This window comes from Podarcis erhardii (assembly GCF_964252035.2).
Source record: "Podarcis erhardii genome assembly, chromosome: 9".
NCBI classification, from domain to species: Eukaryota; Metazoa; Chordata; class Lepidosauria; order Squamata; family Lacertidae; genus Podarcis; species Podarcis erhardii.
Genome location: NC_138512.1, coordinates 2,782,189 through 2,788,283, shown reverse-complemented (window position 1 = coordinate 2,788,283; position 6,095 = coordinate 2,782,189).

The following is a 6,095-nucleotide window of genomic DNA, read 5'->3' as shown; positions in this document are numbered from 1 at the left end:
TGATTGATGTTTTATTTCCAGATTTCCTGGGTGAGGGCATGCAGATAGCTGAAGCACGAGGTTAGACACTGAACAGGAGGCAGCTGAGGACATGTGCCCCAGGAAAGTTCAGCCAGGCTTTGTGGAGTCACTACGAGCTACCAGAGGAAAAAAGCTGAAGAGAAGAAAATACGTGTGGAAAAAGGAATCATGCAAGAAGCTGAATTAGAGGGGAAAGTGAAAATAATGTGTCCATTGAATATCTCAGTATGATTGAGCTACAATATACTTCGCTTTGATACACAAGGTTAAAAAATGCATTTATCTTACTAGACCTTGGACCCACTAATTTTGTAATGTGTAGAGAAAACAATGCAGACTGCTTCAAGAGATGATGTGGTTACTCAGGATACTCCCTCACCAAAATATTTGGACCAGATGTTTGTGAGGCATTGGGTATTTAGAAGGAATGAGGATAGTATCTGCATTATAAATGTCAATATAAGGCATTAAAATAGAGATGAAATGAGAATTCCACAGAGGAGAAAGACAACATTCTCCTATGGTTGTCATAACATGCTAGAAAGGGGCTTCTGGGGAGCTAAGAAAGAGGGGCAAAATTCTCACACTAGTGAGGATGCATTAAACAGGCAAGGCAACATGTTGAGAGCACCTCAGATGAAGTTGTGCTGCAGATACTGGTCCTGAAGTCTCTATCATTTTTATGACTGGGAATATTTCCTTTCCACAACAATTAATATTAAGATCATACACTTTTTGCGCTTGTGACTGCTCTATGAATGCCAGCTGAACTGAGTGGAGGCTTTGTGTCACCTTTGTGTCTCTCCACCCTCCCCTCCCTTCTGCATCTTGTGCATTTCCGGTGGTCTGAGAAGCCTTGCACCCAGAACATGAGCCACCATCATGGGTCTGTCCTGTCATTTATGAAATATAGCATTTTGATGCATTTCCCCCCTAACCAGGGTTAATTCAAACTGAGAGAAAGAACAACCTAGCTGTTTTTTAAGTTGATAGTGTCCACACCCCTTGTCTTTTTCTCTAAGGCACAATGCAAACTCGGCAGTTGGAGAGAGCTTGGGTGACTTCCATGGAATCTGGATGGGGTCTGAACTGAGAAGATGCAAGGAATGCCAAGCGTTCATTGCTGAAGGAACCACAGGCTGACGGTATGGTAAGACAGTCTGACTTTTAGTCCAGGAAGCTTGAAGAACTTGGGACTTGGTTATAGTTAGGACCGCCTTTCCGTTTATACCCCTGCCAAGTCTTTGTTCATCAGGTGAGATACCCTTAATAGTGCTGTATGATATCCATGTTCACCTTATCTCTGTACAAGTAAAAACCTTCTCATTTTTCAAGGGCACAGGAGCAAAGGATACCTGACCACAGTATGCAGTGTGACATCAACTTTCAAAGTTGTTTGTGGGCACCAAGAGTTATCTAGAGCTGGAACTTAATGAAAGTGTTGCAGATTATTAGTTCAGTTTAACCCCTTCACATAGAACCCAGTTCACATTGTTCCCTTTTGTTCTGGGAAAGTTCACTCTATTCTCTCTGCTTCCTGCGGTAGTTAGTTAACATTTCCTTTTTTGAAAGTGAGGAGACTTCTGCAAACACTCTTGAGCAACTCATTTTCCTCTTAAGAACATAAGAATATCATAGCCTGCAGGATCAGGGCAATGGCTCATCTAGTCCAGCATCTTCTTCTCATAGTGGCCAACCAGATGTTTGTGGGAAACCAGTGAGCAGTTGTTTGTGGGAAACCCTGGTTTCCAGCAGCTGTTTTTTCAAAGCATTGCTGCCTCCAGCTGTGGAGGTAGAGCATAGCCATCATGGCTGGTAGCCCTTTCCATGAATCTGTCTAATCCGCTTTTAAGGGCATCCAAGATGGCGTCCATCCCTGCCTCCTATCTTCCAACATTCATTGATGTCCATGAGTTCTAGTGAGAGAGGGAGAAAAAGCTTTTCTCTACCCACTTTCTCCATGCCATGAGGAATTTTATAAACTTCTATCATGTCGCCTCTTGCTCACTTTTATCACCCGGACATAACAACCTTTCTTCATAGGGGAGTTGCGCCATCGCCTTGATAATTTTGGTGGCCCTTTCCTAAACCTTTTCCAACTCTGCAATACCCTCCTTGAGGTGAGGCTACCAGAACTGTCTTGAGACACTCCGTGTCTTGAGACACTTGAGACACACTGTTCTTTGTAGCTATTAGCTCCTCTGCATCACTAACTGTCCTTCCTACCCAATAACACCCTTTTGCTTTTTCTTCCCGTTCCATCACAGATATTATTTCCTAAGATTAAAGTTGAAGGGAAGCGTGTCCATGCGTCCAACTTCATTTAATTTCTTTTCAGTTTACCTCTCTGCTCTTTTCTCCTCCCCCCACCTCCCCCCCCAGCCCAGCCAGCCAGTCCCATAATGCACTGGGTGTCACGCTCTTTCTCAGTGCAAATGACCCTTTTCTCCTCTTGAGTTTGTGAGCTTGAGGGGGTTTTGTATCTTTTTTCCTTTTCTAAAATAACACTGAATTTGTAATGATCTGTTCCCAGAAAACACACACACACATACATTCATTAATGGGAAGTATTAAATAGTGGGTAGACATAGCAGGCGACGCAGCGATTTCTCCAAAGCAGCTCTTTATTTGTAAGCTGGAACAGAACTGAACTGCAAACAGCTCAGCTGGCCTGCTTTTATAGGCAGCCGGCTGTCAACATTGTAGCAACAACAACCCAGGGTTTCCCGCATAAGTAACTGACGTGGACCTGAGTGAAAACTACATACATGATACTCCTGGTGGCCAGGGTGAGAACTTCAATACATAACAGGAAGAGATCCTTTTCTCTTCCCAGTGTATCTCCTCAGCATCTGTTGGCTACAGAATCACTTCCTCTACCTTCCCCTGTCCATTCTTCACCATGCGAGTGGTCCCATATCTGCAGAAACTCCTTGATTGAGGTGGAAATATTTGCAACGTGTTTTGGAGGAGCGAGGGGGCTTCTATGGTCCTCATTGCACATCTCAAATAGCGCTTTCATCAATGGGGGTAGGGCAGAGAAAACAGGGGTCCCCTAGGCTGAACAGGAGGTTGAAGAAGGTTCCCTCAAGCCCTTTGAAACAGATTTTGTGGTCTACGTTTTCTCACATGGCATTGCAAGAGGTGACCATGTAGATATGGCTCTGATATAGGAGGTGGAGGGCAGGGATAAGGTCTGAGCAGGTGAGGCCAAGTTTTGTTTTTGGATTGTGGGGGCGGGGGACATACTCCATGTCTGGAATGGGAAAGGGGCTGAACGTGTGGTCTGAGAGAAATTGAGAAGAGGGCATTGAGGTTTTTGTTCACTGTTATTGTAAGTTTTCCCTAATGCTCTTATTAAGATGTTACAACTAGCTTCTTCTACCCTATTTTGGAGGCTTATTTCCCCCCCCCCAAAAAACCTCTCTTTCTTCTCACCACCTAAATGATATCTCCTGTCCTATAGAAATTTGCCTAGTGCTGAACAGCAGCACCAACTCAGACTGTGTGTGTGTGTGTGTGTGTGTGTGTGTGTGCGTGCGCATACACACATTACTCTGGAGGTGTGAGGCAACACAAAGTCTGGAGTCTTCTAAGCCGTCTTTTCTTATGCATTGGAGCTGAAAGGGGCTGGCATCTCATCCTCTCACCTCTGACCTTTGTTTTGTATCTTTGCATGTTCCCCGGGCTATAAAAGGAAGAGGAGAGCTAGGGGGTCTCTGACAATGATGGAAAAGGAGGTACTGATGGAGTGAACCTAGGGGGTGGAAAACTGGATGAAAGAAACAGGAGTGGTGTGGGTGGGATATAACAAGGGGCAAATGGGTAGAGATGAATGAAAAAGGATGGAGAGGATGGGAAGGCAGAGCAAACACACACAAAAAGCCTCACTGCCTGGCTGCTAAGATGCGCTTCATGGTTGCTTACCAGCCTGCCTGTACAAAAGCTAATGCTCCTCTAGGCTGCATCAGCAGAAGCGTAGTGCCCTGATCAAGAGAAGCAATGTTGCTTTTGGCATCGAGTTAGGAAGGTGAGAGAGAAGCCAGAATGAGGGGTGGAGTCAGTGAGTGATAGGTATAGGGGGCATAGTGGAAGGGAGAGGGAGGAAGCAGGTGAGTGAGGAAGGGAGGTGCCCCAGGCCATGTGAAAGGGGTTGACATGGTGGGTGATGCAGCAGTTCAAGGATGGAGGCAGAGACTGCAGGGACATTGACTGCTGCCCTGGCATCCTGAATAGGAAGCCCACTGGGACACATGGCAACACACCCAGTTTCAAATATCTAAAGGTCTTCCGATGCAGTTCAGTACCTTGAGAGACAAAGAGTTTGGAGGGAGAGGATGAAGTGGATCTGGCCCCAAGTCTGCAGGGTTTTCCTCTTGTGCAATAAATCCATACTGTGTTAGAGTCCCCAAAACTTCATATTGTCCTCTTCATTGTGGGATATTATCAATAACAAACCCTACGATGTCAAAACCAAGGCATGACCAGTCCAAGTACAACTGGTATTTTAAAATAATAACTAAAATTCTTGAACCCCTGCATTCTACATTGTCTAAGGCAGAGGTTGGCAAGGTTTACCTCACCTGGGCCGGTTCACTCCAGCAGAGATCCCTCCGTGGGCCAGATGGCGTGTGTGCGTGAGTGCGCCCGCCTGTGATTTCCAGCACCTGCTTTCCGGCGCAGTGGAAACAAGTTCCCATGTTGTGCCGGTTTAGCGCATTGGGCGGCTCAGTTCAGGGGCAGCTCGTGGGCTGGTTAAACGACCCCCATGGGCCGCTCGTGGCCCATGGGCCTTAGGTTGCCGATCCCTGGTCCAAGGCCATGGTGTCAGCCTCTTCACGGAGCTGTGGCATGGAAGTGCTAATTGTCAGAAATCCTCAATACATCTCAAAATATATCGTAATGAATGATGGAAGACAAAAAAAATACAACTTCCCCTCCTGACACTCGTATCTAGAATCTTTGCCAGCCCCCATGTTGGATATTCAACCTGATATGGCACACAGTCATGTCACATGAATGATGGGATGTGGCCTGCCAGGGGTGGTGAGCTCTGACCTTCCTCAAAATAGTGTTTCTATTTCTTTCCGCTGGTTGGCATTACAGTTTTCCATCAGGTGTTGCTGGAAAGGCAGCAAGCTTTTGGAAAAACTGCCGTCACTCTTCACACTCCACATCAAGTTTTGCTTGTCCAGCAGCTGTAGAAAAGAACCTACCCCCCCCTCTCTCTCTCTCTCTCTCTGTGTGTGTGTGTGTGTGTGTGTGTGTGTGTGTGTAACTTTTAAAGCAACATCCTGGTTTTCTCTTGCTTTAGGGTGAAAATACGGTAGTTTTGTTTGTTCATTTAAAAAACCACAACCTGAATTCTGAACAGAATGAACAAGGAAACATCCTTAGCCCAGATAAAATGTGTAAATATGGTGTATCCACAAGTAAAAATAGCAAAATATTAATGCAACAGAATGTGTTGGTGCCAACTAGATACCTGTTCAGGCAATGGCAGCCAGAGATTATTCTGTATCACATATAGATAGGCCTCCTGTGATGCTAGCTCAGATAGGCCAGTCACTGCCAGATATTTTACTGCTACCATCCCCACCACAAAATGTCTTACCACATAACAATGAAGATGTCATGCAGACAGCCGCACAGTGATAGCACACAGCCAAGAATACATGGAATGTACATCCAGATATTTTGATTTTTGGGGATCTAGCAGGTGGCAACATGAGAACTGGCCTTTTCAGTGGTGGCTCCCCAATTGTGGAATGCTTTCCCCATGGAGGCTCACCTGGCGCCACCATTACATATTTCTAGGAGCCAGGCAAAAACATTCCTTTTTCACCTGGCCATTCGCTTTTAAATATCTGTGGTGTTTTTGAGTGGGTGGGATGTTTTAATCTAGTTTTGACAAAAAAAGAATTGTCTTTTAGATGGTTCTATATTTTTAATGCTGGTTTTAATGTATGTATTTGTTTTTTGCTTAAACTATTGTTAAGTTGCTTTGAGTTGTCATGGCAAAAAGCAACTAATAAGTTAAATGGGCACACTCCGTTGTCTCTCAAGACAGCAAA